This window comes from Poecile atricapillus, chromosome W, assembly GCF_030490865.1.
Source record: "Poecile atricapillus isolate bPoeAtr1 chromosome W, bPoeAtr1.hap1, whole genome shotgun sequence".
In the NCBI taxonomy this organism is placed as follows: domain Eukaryota; kingdom Metazoa; phylum Chordata; class Aves; order Passeriformes; family Paridae; genus Poecile; species Poecile atricapillus.
Window position 1 is genome coordinate 102,307,330 of NC_081288.1, and position 15,756 is coordinate 102,323,085.

General features: G+C 47.0%; 1 protein-coding gene across 1 annotated transcript in view; it reads left to right on the forward strand.

Moving 5' to 3' along the window:
* The window catches only part of LOC131591977 (tyrosine-protein kinase STYK1-like), a 133,674-nt gene that overhangs the window by 1,866 nt on the left and 116,052 nt on the right, over positions 1-15,756 (forward strand). The gene's annotated exons all lie outside the window — the stretch shown is intronic.

Below are 15,756 nucleotides of genomic sequence, written 5' to 3' on the forward strand. Positions count from 1 at the left end.
TTTAACCCTTTCACTACCCAGATGAGACCTGCAGATTTAATCCTTTTTCCAGAGAGATGAAATCGAGAGTAATTCACATGTAAAAAGACAACATAAACCATCAAAGCCAATGAAAGAAGAAATCAAGCTTCAGATGGGAAGAGAATGAAGAAATGGTTTAATAAGCTGAAATATTCTTTTGTTAAGGCCATGGAGATGGACAATAATGTTCTGAAAAACTTTAATTCATGAAAGAGTATTTTAGGGGGAATGAAGTATTTCAAAGTGTAGATCTGAGCAAAAGTAATCCATTGATGAAGCTGAGCAGATAGTGAAGTACTTGTGATCCCATGAGATGCTGGAACAGAGAAAGAGAAGTGAGAATTGATAGAGACACTTGGCCCCCAGGAAAAAAGAGAAAACCTCTGTTCCCAGAGATGATCACAGAGACAGATGAAAAGAACCTTTGCCTTTGAATAACTCATCCTTAAAATTACACCCCTTGAGTTCATAGCCCATGAACACACCTCAGAGTGGTGTGAAATGGGAGGAGGGCCTGATGGCAGTCTTCCGGGTGGCTGGCATCAGGGGAATGAAAAGACATGAGAAAATGGTTTTCTTGTGGAGAACTCTCCATGGAATGACAAAAGAAGACTCCTTTCTCTACAAAGACTGATAAAGAGACTATTGCAAAGTTAAGACTGCTTTAACCACCAGGTTTTGTCTCTAGGTTGTCAGCTGGACAAAAAAAAGTTGGGTGGTGGGGAGGAAGGGTTTCTAGAGGTTTTATTCTGGTTTCTTATTCCTTTAGTTTTGTTAATAAACTTTCTTTATTCCTTTTAAGTTTTAAGCCTGTTTTGCCATTCTCCTAATCCATATCTCACAGCAAGACATGAGTAAGTTTTCTGGTGATTTTTTAGCTAGTGCTTTAAAGCCACCACAGTCAGCCACATCCTGTGAGCCCCAAGGGGATGCAGAACTCCCATGGGGTTGCCCTGGTACCAGTGAGAGACAAGTCCCTTCCCTGGCCCTGCTGCCTGCACCCAGGCCAGGGCAAGCACAGCCCCAGCATCTCCCATCACAACACACCCCAAGGAGGTATATTTTTTACTTTATTTTTTCTCTCAATACTGACATTAAAAAAATACAGAAAAAAAACCCCTACTATAAACCATTCAGGTCTCATTAAAACTGAGAAAAACAAAGCAGCTTGTATCTGTGCACTGACTTGTCTTCTCCCTCTAGGTTTTTCTATGTCAAACTCCACCAGGACCAGTGGAGTGAATCAGTGGCCTACCCTTCCCTTTCAAACCAGGCGATAAATTAAACAGTGCCTAATGAAGTCTTCTCACCCTGTGCCAGAGCTATGGCAGCAGCCAGCTTCCCTGCCCTGTACAATGCAATATACAGCTGTACACCTAGCCCCTGATGGATACCCAATGCTTGCCCTTCCTCCCCTGTACAAAAGGACCCCCTGTTTCAAGTCAGTGATTCCTCCTTAAAAAAAAAAAAAAGATTCCTGGCAGAATATTCCAGAGGTTTTCTCTGTGGTGCTGTAGTGGAAGAATACAAAGGTCAGTCAAATGTGCCTCCCACTTCGTAGGAGTCCTTCACAGGAAAAAGGCACAAAGCAGAGTAGGCCAAGAAAGGTAAGTACTGTAAAAATTCTCCCAATGGAAATACAAAGGTTTTTAAACAAATACTGCATTTAAAAACAAAGCCAGATTGCCTCATGTACCTCCCAGTTCCACCTTAACACCCGAAAATGCCTCCTGAATTAATTGTTCCTATAGAAAAATATATACATGCATTTCTTTTCCTAGTAAAATCCTGAAGGTTGAATACAAACACTATTGAAAAACCACAGCTCTGCTCACTTTTGGCTCTACTTTTTCACCCATGCTTGTGGTATGTACGTATGTATGCGCACACACAGTGCACCACTCCAGGAACCCCAAAATAGGCAGAGAAAAAACCTTATGGAGTTTATCCAATGAGCTCTCTATATATGTGTATAATTTAAAAAATCCCAAACCACAGCAATGCAAACTCAACATATCTGAACGACAAAGCTCCACCCTGGGCTTTACCTCTTCCTCCTGCTGGCTGGGGCTCTGCAGGCTACAAGTGCAGACATGCTGCCCAGCTACCCTCAGACACTGGGAACATCCCCAGCCCTGTGAAGAGGCAGGAGGCTGGCCAGGGCCATCCCTAAGTGCTTTGCACTCCATCATCTGGCACAGCTGAGGTTCAGCTGTGGGCTTGGCACAAGAGAATGGACCGTGGTTGGACCTGGTACAGTGGTCCCAGGTTAGAAACAGTCCAGCTCCATGGTGGGACCACTGTGGGCAGGAATGATTGATTTGTCCTAAGTGCATGGGACACTCTCCTCAGCATCACAGTACAGCTGGGACCCCAAACAGCAGTAAGCATCAGAAGAGAAGATAAAACTTACAGTGGAGATGTGGGATCCTGTGGAGTCCTATTTACACTGTGTTGAACCCCAACAAGTCCAGGCACTGAAGCTGGAATCCTTCTGCAGCCTGTGGTGAAGACCATGGTGAAGCAGGCTGTCCCTCTGCAGCACATGGAAATCCACAGCGGTGCACAGCTCCACTTGCAGCCTGTGGAGAAGACCCACACTGGAGCAGGTGGATGCCTGAGAGGAGGCCATGACCCTGTGAGAGACCTGTGGAGAGAGGGGCCCCTGCTGCAGCAGCCTGTCCTTGAAGGACTGTACCTGGTGGAAGAGTGACTCATTGTAGTGGGTTGACCTTGGTTGGGTGCCAGGTGCCCACTAAGCCACTCTATCACTCCCTTTCCCAATAGGACAGGGGAGAGAATAATAAGATGGAGAACAACCAGTGGGGGAAATAAGGCAGTTTTATTACAGGGAAAGGAAAGAAATAAGCAAGAGTCTGCACACACATAAGCTAAGAGGAAAAAAAGTCAGTCTCTACTTCCCATCAGCAGCAATGTTCAGACACTTCCTGGGAAGCAGGGCTTCAGCACATGTAATGGTTCCTTCAGAAGGCAAACACTGAAGAATCACAAATTCCCCCACTTCCTCCTCTCTCCCATAGCTTTATATATCTGAGCTGACTTTGTATGGTATGGAATATCCTTTTGGTTAATTTGGTCAGCTGGCCTGGTTGCAACCCCTCCCAGGATCCTGCCCACTCCCATCCCTTTGATGGGGGAAGGAATGTCAGAGGGAAAGTGCTGCTCAGCAGTAGCCAAAACATTGGTCTGTTATCAACACCCTTCCAGCTACTAATGCAAAGCACAGCACTGAGAGGGCTGTGAACTTTACCTCAGTCAGACCCAATACAATCTCCACCCCTTTTTCCATACCATTTGTGTCATACTCAGATCCCATATAATCTATATATCTTCCAACTCTTCCATTATATGTATTTCTCATTACTGGACTCCTTTCTTATCCACACATACAACTTAAACTACATCCTTAAACCATCTCTATACCAAACATACATTTTTTCATTAACTACTATAGCCAGTCCTTTCACATCCCTCCAGGTCTCCATTCTAGCAGGATGAAGGGTCAGGACAGGAGAAGTAGTACACTTGATGGTTAAGCACCAACACCATTCTGGCTCATCATTGCATTCTCCTTGCTCCTTGCAAAATTTCTTCTTTGTCAGCTCATGTCACTTCTGATACTTTACCTCCTGCAACATACAACTTACAGAATAGATTATTCTTACCCCAAGGTTAAATGTCCCTGAGGCACACACCAGGTCTCCCACTGGATCACTGCTGCCTCCAGGCATCCACCCTCTCCAGTGTGGGCACCTCCTCCAGGGGCTGCGGGTGGATCTCTACATCCCCCGTGGATCCCCATGGGCTGCAGGAGGACCGCCTGCTTCACTATGGTCTTCACGACGGCCTGCAGAGGAATCTTGGCTCCAGCACCTGGAACACCTCCTTCCCCTCCTTCTCCACTGACCTTGGTGTCTCCATGTTGTTTCCCTCACATGTTCTCACCTTCTGTTCTCTGGCTAGAAAAAAACTGCCCTGTTTGTTTTGATTTTCTTCTTAAATATCACAGAGGTGTTAGCAGCATCTCTAATTGTCCCAGGCTTGGCCAGCAGCATGTCCATCTTCAGAACCATCAGGGATTGGCTCTGCTGGACATGGTGGAAGCTTCTGGCAGCTTCTCATAGAAGCCATCTTTGTGGCCCCCCCGCTACCAAAAACCAGGCCATGCAAAACCAATACACCCATGCTGCACCAGTTTGAGGAGGACTTGTTGCCTGTGAGATGTACTCACGTTGGAGAAATTCTCAGAGAACTCTCCCATGGGAGAATGACTCCTCTCCCTGATCAGCAGAAGAAATCATGGGTGATACACTAACTGTAACCACCATTCCCTGTCTCCCTGCACCGTTGGTGGGAGGAGGTAGAGCTGGAAGGAGGGAGGGGTGGGGGGAAGGTGTTTTTACTTCTCATTATCCGACTCTGATTTTGTTAGTAATAGACTTAATTCATATCTCTAAGTTTAGCTTGTTTTGCCCATGACAGTGAAAAGAATGAGGGACTTATCTTTACAAGCAAACTGCATCTACTGGTAAATAAAGCTAGATACTGAGAGATAAAAGAAACAGTGGGAAAGATTCCACTGATTGATGAATGGAATGAGAGATTTGCCTTTACAAACAAACTAGGTCAGCTGCTAAATAAAATTGAATAATGAGAAAAAAACAATGGGAAGAACCATAAATTCCATAGGAATTCCACTGATTGACACAAGGAAAAGAAAAAGGGGGGGGGGTATACATTAGAAGGGAATCTTAGGTATCAGGCATTTCAGTAAGTCTGTACCTCTCAGGTACCTCAGCCAATGGGGAAAGAGAGAGGAAAATGTGATCAGGATAAAACGAGGCTGTGTCCTCCAAAAATTTAAGACATCCTAGGGGAAATGCCCCATGGCCTCTCCCTTTATTTGAATAAAGTAACAAGACTCCTCTGTCTCTTTTTTGGACATAAAACTCTGGTGTTTGTGGATTCATTTTCCTGACAAATTTGGGGGCTCTTGTCCAGGATATTTCCAACCTCCGGGGGCAGCAGGCAGCTAGCGGAGCTGAAGGTGCACATTACCCAGTTTTGGTGATCAGCTCCCCTTGCTGGTGGCCAGTGCCAGGTGATTGATTGGGTTCCCAAGACTGTCCAGGAGACAGATGAGTGGCAGACCAGGGGGGTCTCTGAAGAGTCCACAGAGCAGGACCACTGAAAACCTCACCGATGAGTGAAATGGGATCTTCGGGGAGTAAACCTGGGAGGGCACCCATGGAGGTTAGCACAAGTAAAACGGTACCCATGGAGGGTTGCAAAGGTAAAGCCAAGAAGGGGTCCCAGCAAAAGGGATAATGGTCCCATAATACCTCCGGAGAGTCCCTTAGGGAGAATGCTGAGGTCTTGGGACAGATTGTGCATTCCCCCAGAGGTAACTATAGAAAGGATGGTAGAATATTATTTTGTGTGGCCAAAGTATGAATTGCCAAAGGGGCTTAAGTGGCCACCTTATGGAACAAATGGACTTCATTTGTGTCGATGTGGTGGTATGTAGAGAAGAATTGGAAAGTATGGATTGAAAGCAAATGTGGATTGATATGGTTGAAACAAGCATCAGGAGAGGTCCATGTGTTAAGAAAGAAGGTGGAAGAGGAAAAAGAGGAGGAAGAGAAAAACAGTGAGGATTGGGATGTTTTTCAGCACCTTCCCCTATCTTGTCCTCCAGTTTTGCCAGCTGACCCAGTGCCAGCTGCAGGTCCCCTGTATCCTCAATTTCCAGAGCACAGGGATCAGGGAAATGCTGTTCCTATGGCCCCAGCCTGTTGCATTGTGTTAAAATACATGATATATTCCTGGTGGCTCTCCCCCTGATCTATAGCATGTTTAGTTCCTCCCCCCTCCGACTCCTTCCTTGTAGTTTTCTCCTATTGGTTGTAACATGTCTCCCTACCCCCTTCTCCCTCGGTTCAAAAGCCAACACGGGACCTGATTCTTCCTCTTTTCCTCTTTCCCTTCCCTGGACATCTTCTGATTAAAGCTGGGCTCCATCCCACCAGAAAAGAGCCTCGTTTTTATCCCTAGTCCTTGCTATATATAAACTCTCCCCCCTCTGGGCTGCGGCTGGGCAGACTGCAGTCTCAGGGGAGCAGGGGGATTTTTAAAATAGCACCAGCCGAGGATAATGACAGTGCAGGGGGAGGAGGGCAGCATATCATATCACACCTCAAAACTAGAAGGGGAACTCACTTTAGGACATTAGAAGCCCCCTGGACCCAAGAGATGGGGGTACACCAGATGCCACTACGTCAAGTTCCCTTGGGGGGTCGAGGGGGAGGGTTTGTACTTGTACCACTTACTACCCAGGATATAAGAAGGTTGAAAAAGGAATTACCACCCCCCCCCCCCATTTGTATGATCCCATAGGGATGGGGAAAAGATAGAGGAATATTTGGAAAATGAAGATTATACATGAAAGGATTGGGATTTTCTTTTGGGGATTTTGTTTGGGTCATCAGAGAAACGAATGATTTTGCAGAAAGCCCTACAGCTGTGGAAGGATGAACATCCACAAGCAGTGAGGGGGGGGGGGGTGGGCTGGACCATAGGTACCTACCGTGGATGATGCAACCCCCTAAGGGGACCCCCAGTGGGACTCAATCAGGCCAGTCTGGCTCACCCCTTCACAATTATCATGCATATTTGATTAGAGCAATCAAATCAGAAGCTCCCAGAACTAACAACATAGCTAAGGCTATGTCATTACAACAGGAAAAGCATGAAAGCCCTTCTCATTGGCTCGAGAGGATTAGGGATGCCTTGAGGAAGCACAGGGGGGTGGATCCTGAGGGACCAGCCTTTGACAGATTGCTGAAGGTAGAATTTGTTATTAAATCCTGTCCTGATATAAGGAAAGGAGTACGAAAAGATGAAGAGTTGTCACACTATATTAAGAATGGCAAAGTATGACACAGACTCTCTTAGCTGGGTTGCCCAAGAGAGCAAGGTTTATTACCCCAGATCTTTTATAGACAGGTCCAACAAGGTCTGAGAGGTAAAACTCATTGGTCGTTAAACCAACACATCACCATTATTGGACAATTAGGAACTACATCCCTTGACTGTTTCTTGCAAGTAAACAACAAGGATCCAAATGACACCTGCAAAGGTTGTTGTCCTTCTCCAGGGACTGTTTGGATTCCCCCTTATGCTTTCTCAGGCCAGAGTGAGAACCTTGTGTGACTTAGTTTCACACAGGCTCTGTGCTCCCTGCCTGCTTTCAGCATCCATAGTGGCAGAATAAGCCTCTGTAGGAATTGACTAGAAAAGCACAGCAGATATATGTCAGAAGGGATGAGGAAAAGGCAAAGGCAAAGATGATGGCAGAATTTTTACAGCCCCAGATGAATAAGCTGCAGGGTCAAAGGGGTCCCCCGGGACAGAGGGGATGGAGGGGGAGGGTCAGCCACAAGGAAGTGGCAGAGGCATTCTCTCCTCAGCAGGGGAGAACCAACCCAAACAGTGGTTGGGGAGAAATCAGTGTTCTATCTGCAGGGCAGAGGGACACAAATCGAGAATGTCTGCAGAAACAGCTGGACCGTCAGGAGGAGTGTTATAAATACATATTATAATTTGGCTTTTTGCAAGTATTAAGATGAATACTATATGTATAATGTTAAAATGGCTTTGCTGTAATAGTCGATATAGTATGTTTGAACTATATGCTTAGTTAGGATAAGCTCCAGTGAACAGCTGATGGGGACCTTGCTGATTATCAACACTCACCATCTGTGGAAAGAAGGAGCCAAGGCCCAAATTAAAAGGTGATAAGAAGAAGATTAAAACCACAAGCCAAGAAACATGCATGCTCTAAAAAGGTGGACCCAAGGAGTGGCCATGCTAAATAGTTCCTGGAAGATGTAAATTAGTTAATAGAAAAGTTAGAATATGCATAAAGTCTATGAATATGCATCAAGTTGATGCAATAGAAATGGTATATAAAGGGTGTTTCCAAAACACCAGGTGTGCTCTTGGCAGAGTGCCAATCACCTGGCTGTTTTAACCCTTTGCTTTATTGTCTTTGTCTCCTATTGTCTTTTTTATTAAACATTTTAAAATTTACCATACAGTGAACGTTGTTTTTCACAGGAGGAAGTCCAGAGAATAATGGAGATGGACTGCTAGGGGTGTCAGGGGCTCCCATTATACGAGGGAGTCACCACACTGGAGCCCTTGTTAACTTTTAAGGTGGGTCTGGATCGAGAGGAAGTGTGTTTCCTGGTAGACACAGTGGCCTCTCAATCCACTTTGAATTTTATCCCTAAGGGGAGAAAATTGTCAAAAAGATCTTTGATTATTCAAGGGATGGGTAGAAAGGATGAGAGGGTGCATTTTATTCAACCGCTGCTAGTAGATGTGGGGGATAAGTTTGAAATGTGTGAATTCCTGTTTGTTCCTAATTGTGATTGTAATTTACTGGGAAGGGATTTGATGGCTAAAGTGGGAATGCAAATTAGTATTGTGAAAAATGATACAGAAGCTCACACTGTGGTAACTTTGTGTAAAATGTCTGAGAAGGCTTATGCTGAAATAAACCCAGAAGTGTGGGCAGCCCCAGGGAAATATGGAAAACTAGACATAGAGCCTCTCCAAATTAATTTGAAGCAACCAGGACAAGTGGTGTCTAAAAAGAGGAAGGAAGGAAGGAAGGAAGGAAGGAAGGAAGGAAGGAAGGAAGGAAGGAAGGAAGGAAGGAAGGAAGGAAGGAAGGAAGGAAGGAAGGAAGGAAGGAAGGAAGGAAGGAAGGAAGGAAGGAAGGAAGGAAGGAAGGAAGGAAGGAAGGAAGGAAGGAAGGAAGGAAGGAAGGAAGGAAGGAAGGAAGGAAGGAAGGAAGGAAGGAAGGAAGGAAGGAAGGAAGGAAGGAAGGAAGGAAGGAAGGAAGGAAGGAAGGAAGGAAGGAAGGAAGGAAGGAAGGAAGGAAGGAAGGAAGGAAGGAAGGAAGGAACTTACAGACTGTCATTCAGTCCCTGGTAAAGGCAGGTCTTTTGGAGCCATGGATGTCTAACACTCCTGTCCTGCCAGTTAAGAAACGTGATGGAACCTACAGAATGGTGCAGGATTTAAGGATAATAAATGTAATTGTCAAACCAAAGCATCCCACTATTCCAGATTCCTATACCATCCTGGATCAAATCCCTTCCTCTCATCAGTATTATTCAGAACTGGATTTGAAAGATGATTTCTGAGGGTGTCTGATTACAGAGGACAGTAAATAGTATTTTGCCTTTGAGTGGGAGCAGCAAGGAGGGAAGATGGTAAAACAACAATTGATATGTACAGTCCTCCTGCACGGATATACAGAATCACTGGTTTTATTTGGGCAAACCTTCCAGAAAATATTAAGAGAATTTACCCCACCCTCAGGAGTTAGGTTGTTGCAGTACGTGGATGATTTAGCTTTTATCAGGGGAACAAGAAAAAGTGTTTGAAGAGGCTACTGTGAAGCTGCTTAGTTTTCTTACTAAAAAGGGACTAAGAGTGTCTGAAAAGAAGGCACAGTTAGTAGAAAAATAGGTTAAATATTTGGGACACATTTTGACTAGAGGGTTATGGTGTATTGATCCAGAAAAAATACAAGGAATTTTACAAGTACCATTACCCCAGACAAAAAGGAGTTATGGCAGTTTTTGGCGTTGGTGGGGTACTGTAGAGCATGAAGATTTGTCTGTGTCTCGGTTTTGGGAGACAGGTGTCTGCTAGGGAGGGCAGGAGCCTCCCTTGGAATGAAAAATGTAGACCCCCTCCTCCAAATTATGATAATCCTGAAATCAAGGGGCTCTCAGGCAGAGATCTGGGGATAGGAATAACAGTTCTTTACTAATATTTATAACAAGGTGTTATAGATACATTTTATATTGTTGGCTTTTCGCAAATATTAAAATGAATGTTATGTGTATAAGAATGAGAAATTTTGTTGTATTTATATAGTCTTCTTTATTTCTGTTATTGATGAAATTTAGAAATAGTGGTATAATACATATATGTTAGGCTATGGCATAGTATTAAAATAAAAACTGCTTTTGTTTGTATAACCCAAAGATTGAGGAAAAAAAAAAAATAACTAGAGACTCCTGCATTTGTAAACTATCTTACCCAGATGAAGACAGCAGTGACCAGAACTCTGGGGGAGGAATTTATTACATTTCTGCTATCAGAGAATATAAATCTCAATGGTGCCAAGAGGATTGATCTATTGGGAAGGGGGCAAGAGAAAACTAAACAGAAGAACACCAAGGATCCTGAGAAGAATGTCTGAATATGTATGAGAATTTATGGATATGTAGTAGGATTCTGTTTTTAAGGGACAATCCTTTGTTAGTGAGGTGTGCTCTCTTGGCTGAATGCAGAGACACCCGGCCGTATCTGTATACTTTATTTTTTTCTCCTAATTGTTTTTTTATTAAACTTTTAAATTCTATAAAAATTATGTGAACCTCGTTTTTCACAATTGGGGGCTCTTTGTCCGGGATAAACATCTCGCCTCTGAAGACCACCGAGGGATCCTGAGTGGGAAAAAGCGCGCACCCTGCTGAGTTCAGCAGACCCCGCTCCGTTTCCCCTCGTGTGAGTCAGCAGTGGCTGCAGGTAAATACCCCGAGGACAAGAAGGAGAAGAAATAAAGCAAAGAAAAGGGAAAATGTCGCTGCCCGCTCGGCCCCTTTTGCCTCGGCTAGCTGTGGCCGATGTCAGCGGCAGGAGTGGGGAACCAGGCAAGCACTGCGAGGCTCAACCTGGAACCTCCAGAGCTCCTCTGCGCTCTGGCGTCGTGGCTCACAGGGCGACACAGGTTGTGACGAAGGGAGAAAGAGTGCTCAAGCTCTCCCAATTTCCCAGGAACAAGTTTATTCCAACAGGTGCAGGGCTGGGATCACAGGGGAGAGGTCTGAGCCGAGACCCTGGGCACCCCCATGCGCCAGGTTTTAAGGACCGTGGGCGGCTCATATGGTGACCAATGGGACAACAGCAACGGAGGGGTTATGGGTGGGGATTACAATATGCAGGACCAATGGTAGGGACCCGGGGGGGGGGAAAGCAACTGTACAATCAATGGGGCGTCGAGGAAGGGATGATAGGCAAGGAAAGAACTGGAACAAAAGGTGGGGGTTCACATAGATTGACAGGGCTTAGGGGCAGGATTGGGGTGATGGATGGGGAACAATCTGGAAAAATGGGAAGGGTTTACAATGATGGGCAACCGGGGACAAACCATTCTTTATGACCGGGGAGCAACTGGGGTAAACCACCTCTGAACTTAATAAAACCAAGCAATATGGGCGGCAACATCTCCCCCTTTCCTTTTAAGAAACAGAGGAAGGCGTGGGGTCTAGGGGAGCAGAGGGTACAGCAAGCCATTCGGGAGCGGGAGAGGGAAGAGGAGGAGGAGGGGAAAGAGGGTTTACATCAACATAGTTAACTTGCCGTGGGGGGGATAACAAAGAAAGGATGGATTGAATTAAACACTTCCGCAACACCGCGAATGTACCTAAAATAATAAAAATTACAAAAACAATCTATGATATGGTCCTTATAACAGAAGAGAGCCATCCGGAGACACCCCATCCTGCGGGAGCACGGTGGCCAGTGCGACGTTCGGGGTGGTCATCCTTCTGATGGCTCTCTAAAAATAAGGGAAAACAAATACTTCAGTTAACATAAAGGGAGAGCAAAAAATCAATAGAGAAAAGGGGTTCGAGACATTCCTCCTCCTCGTCGTCCTCGGGGGTTACTGGGGCGGCCTGCACGGACGCAGCGACATCCTCTTGCTCATCTGGTGGCCTGGTAGGATGTTTTGGGACATAAGGTTTCACCCACTTTTGTGGGATCCACCTTAGTCCCTGGGGCGAGGAGACGCAAGCGTAACCTCGCCCCCAGGTCACCAGATCGAATGGACCCAGGATCTTTTGGGTTTCTGGGTCCCGGACCAGCACTGGAGGGCGATGTTGGAGCTCGTAGTTGCTGGTGGAGTTAAAGTGCAGTGCCACTGGAGGATTGGGATTAGTATCAGTACAGTTCAGAAAATTGATAGTAAACAGCGCCTTTGATAGCCTATCCTGAGGGACGCAACCTTTCATTGAATCCCATTGACGTTTTAGGACGCGTTTGAGCGACTGGTGGGCTCGCTCCACAATCGCTTGGCCGGTGGGGGAGTGTGGGATGCCTCTCTTATGTGTCACTCCCCAACTCTGCAGGAATTCTTCCAGTTTCCTGGAAGTGTATGCTGGGCCATTATCTGTCTTTAGCTCTTTGGGGACCCCCAGCACAGAGAAAGCCTGCATGAGGTGTTTGCAGACATGCTCGGCTTTCTCTCCTGTGTGGGCAGAAGCAAAGACTGCCCCTGAGAAAGTGTCTATGGATACATGTACGAACTTCAGCCCGCCAAATTCGGGAATGTGAGTTATATCCATCTGCCACACCTCACAGCTCCCCAGGCCTCGAGGGTTCACCCCCGCCCCTAGAGAGGGCATGACGGTGGTCTGGCAATGGGGGCATGTGGCCACAATGGCTCTGGCCTGATCCCGCCGCAGGTGGAATTGGCGGACCAGACCAGGCACATTCTGATGGAACATTTGGTGGCTCAGCTTAGCTTGTTGGAACCGATCGGGGAGCTGAGCCATGGAAACAGGGGCAGCGAGGGAATCAGCCATCTGGTTTCCCTCGGCTACTGGGCCGGGGAGATCTGTGTGCGACCTCACATGCATCACGAAAAATGGTTGCTTCCTGTGGGAAACAGTATATATTAATTTAGAAAGCAACTCGAACAATTTTGGGTTAGAGACCTCCTTCAGGGCAGCGTGTTCTGCTCTGGCAACCACCCCTGCAACATAGGCCGAATCAGTGACTAAATTGAAAGGTTCAGAGAACCTCTCAAAGGCCCTGACGACTGCATCCAACTCAGCAACCTGTGGAGATCCCTCCACATATTGAACATCTGCTTCCCACTGCTGAGTCTCAGGATTTCTCCAAGTCACCACAGACTTGTGAGATGCCCCGGATGCGTCAGTGAACACAGTCAGGGCTTTGAGGGGCTTCCTGCTCCGTACTTCTTTTGGAATTGGTTCGAATTTGGAATTGAAAAATTTGTGGGCAGGGGCATGAACAGAGACCTGGCCCTCAAAACTATCTAAAGCAATCTGGAGTGTCTCATTTTCCCGAAGTAACTGATTAAACATCTCTTTTGTCAGCTTATCTGGGGACTCTTTGTCCCGAGACAAGCTGACTGGTACCCGAATGCATGCAAAGTCGCACCCAGCCATCTCCCGAAGCCTGGCCCGAGCTCTCCCGATGAGCTGAGCCATCAGCTCCTGTGGCCGGGTGACACTTTTGGACCTTTGATGGCTCAAGAAAACCCACTCTATGATTAAGAGGAGATCCTTTGAGCCCTGGTCCCACTGAAAAATCAGCCCACTGAGGTGTGGCATTCTCCCGAGCACAATAAACTCAAAAGGCAGGGTCGGTTCGTACCGATGCGCCTGTCTTTCAACAAGCGCCTCTTCTACTTTCTCCAGGGCTTTCCTCGCTTCTGGGGTCAGGGTCCTGGGAGAACTCAGCTCCTTCTCCCCCTTCAAAAGTGTGAAGAGGGGGGCTAGGTCTTCAGTGGAAAGGCCCAGCCAAGGCCTGACCCAGTTTAAGGTCCCACACAGCGAGTGAAGGTCTGACAAGGTTTTCAGATTGCTGTTTATTGCCAATTTTTGAGGCACAACGGTCCTCTCAGCAATCCGCAGACCCAGATATTTCCAGGGTGGCATCCGTTGAACTTTATCCTCCTGGAGTTGAAAGCCTGCAGCTGTTAAAACTTTAACCACTCGGTCAAGTGATCGGGTGAGTAGATCGTCATGGGGGGCGCACACTAGGACATCATCCATATAGTGATGGATGATGACCTCCCCCATCTCTTTGCGCACGGGAGACAGCAATGAGGAGACATACCACTGGCAGATGGTGGGTGAATTCTTCATGCCTTGTGGCAACACCCGCCAGTGGAATCTCCTCATTGGGGCTTCTCGGTTGAGGGTGGGCACCGAGAAGGCAAACCGTGGGGCGTCATCAGGGTGCAAGGGAATTTGAAAGAAGCAGTCTTTTATATCAATTACGGCCAGATCCCAATTTCGGGGGAGCATCGTTGGGGTAGGCATCCCTGGTTGGAGGGGCCCCATGTCAACAATGATCTTATTGATGGCACGAAGGTCGTGAAGGAGCCGCCACTTGTCTTTCCCCGGCTTCCGGATAACAAATACCGGGGAGTTCCAAGGGCTGGTAGTCTCTACAATATTACCTTTTAATAATTGCTCCTCCACGAGCTCGTTGAGCGCCCTTAATTTGTCTTTTCGAAGCGGCCACTGATCAATCCAGATTGCTTCATCAGTGGTCCAATCAAGTTTTTGGAAGGGGCGCTCCACAGTGGCTGCTATTAAAAATCCCGAGGGGTTTTCGGGATTTCGATCTTTACCCCCCATTGTGACATAAGGTCTCTCCCCCACAAGGGAACCTGAAAATCCGCAACAAATGGGCGCAGGTTTGCTAATTGCCCATCCGGCCCCATAATTTGCACTACGCTCCTTGATACTTGCGCTAATTGAGTACCCCCTATACCCTGAATTTTCCCTGCCACAGGTTGCAGCTCCCAATGTGACGGCCATCTCCTCTGGGGGATGATCGTCACATCTGCCCCCGTATCAAGCAGACCCTTCAGATGGACAGATTCCGCACCCTGCTTGATGCTGCAATCGACGATGGGTTTGTCCTCACCCACTATTTCTGTCCAGTAGACGCCTGGTGCGTGGTCGTCCACTGGGACTCCCTCCGGGACAGGAATGTATTGGGCTATGATTTGCCCCTTCGGGAGAAAATATGGTGGGTGAATGCAGCGCGCTAAGAGGATGAGATCTTCCGGACCCTCTGGGAAGGTGATCGGGGAGATCTCAATCTCTGGGGGTGTGTGTTTAGTGTCCCCGATGGCGATGTACTTACAGTCACATCCAGTATTTTTCTTGCCTCCCTCCAGTGGATCCACAGCAACTACTGTCCAGTGCTGGGTTCGAAAGAGGATGTCCTTGGTGGTGGTTAGATGTCGCGTCCGGTTGGGTGTCCAAGCCTGATGTAAAAAGCCCCCCTCCCCCGCGAGACCTGCCCCATTTATTGCTTCGCGCGGGGCAGGCTCGCGCAGCTCCCCTAGTTTTTTTTTATTATTGTATTGCTTGCCCTCGCCCCCGCACTGCTCCCTTGGCTAGGATGCCCTGCCGGGCAGTCCCTAGCTAGATGTCCAGGTTGCCTGCAGCGGAAACACAGTGGTTGACGCGCTGGTGATGGTGGAAACTGCGTCACTGCTGCCGTAGGCGCTCGTCTCAACTGTTGCGGTGGGATGGCTCTGGACATCCCCATCATCGGCACCTTCCTGGAGCAGGCTTCGATGAGGATGTCTAGTGTCGGGGTTGGGTAGAGAGGCAAACTGAAAATTATCTGTTTACAAATGTCATTGGCATTGGCTTTTGCCACTTCTAATACAAGCTGTTCTTGTAGATTTGCCTCTTCTACTTGCTTCTCTGCCTGGGCTTGCAATCTATTGATAAACTTATTAAAAGGTTCATTAGGGAGCTGGAAAATACTCATTAAATTTATCTGGGGTCCCTCCTCAGGTAATGTATTGAAAACCTTTTCTGCGGCCTCCATGACTTTAATCAGGACAGG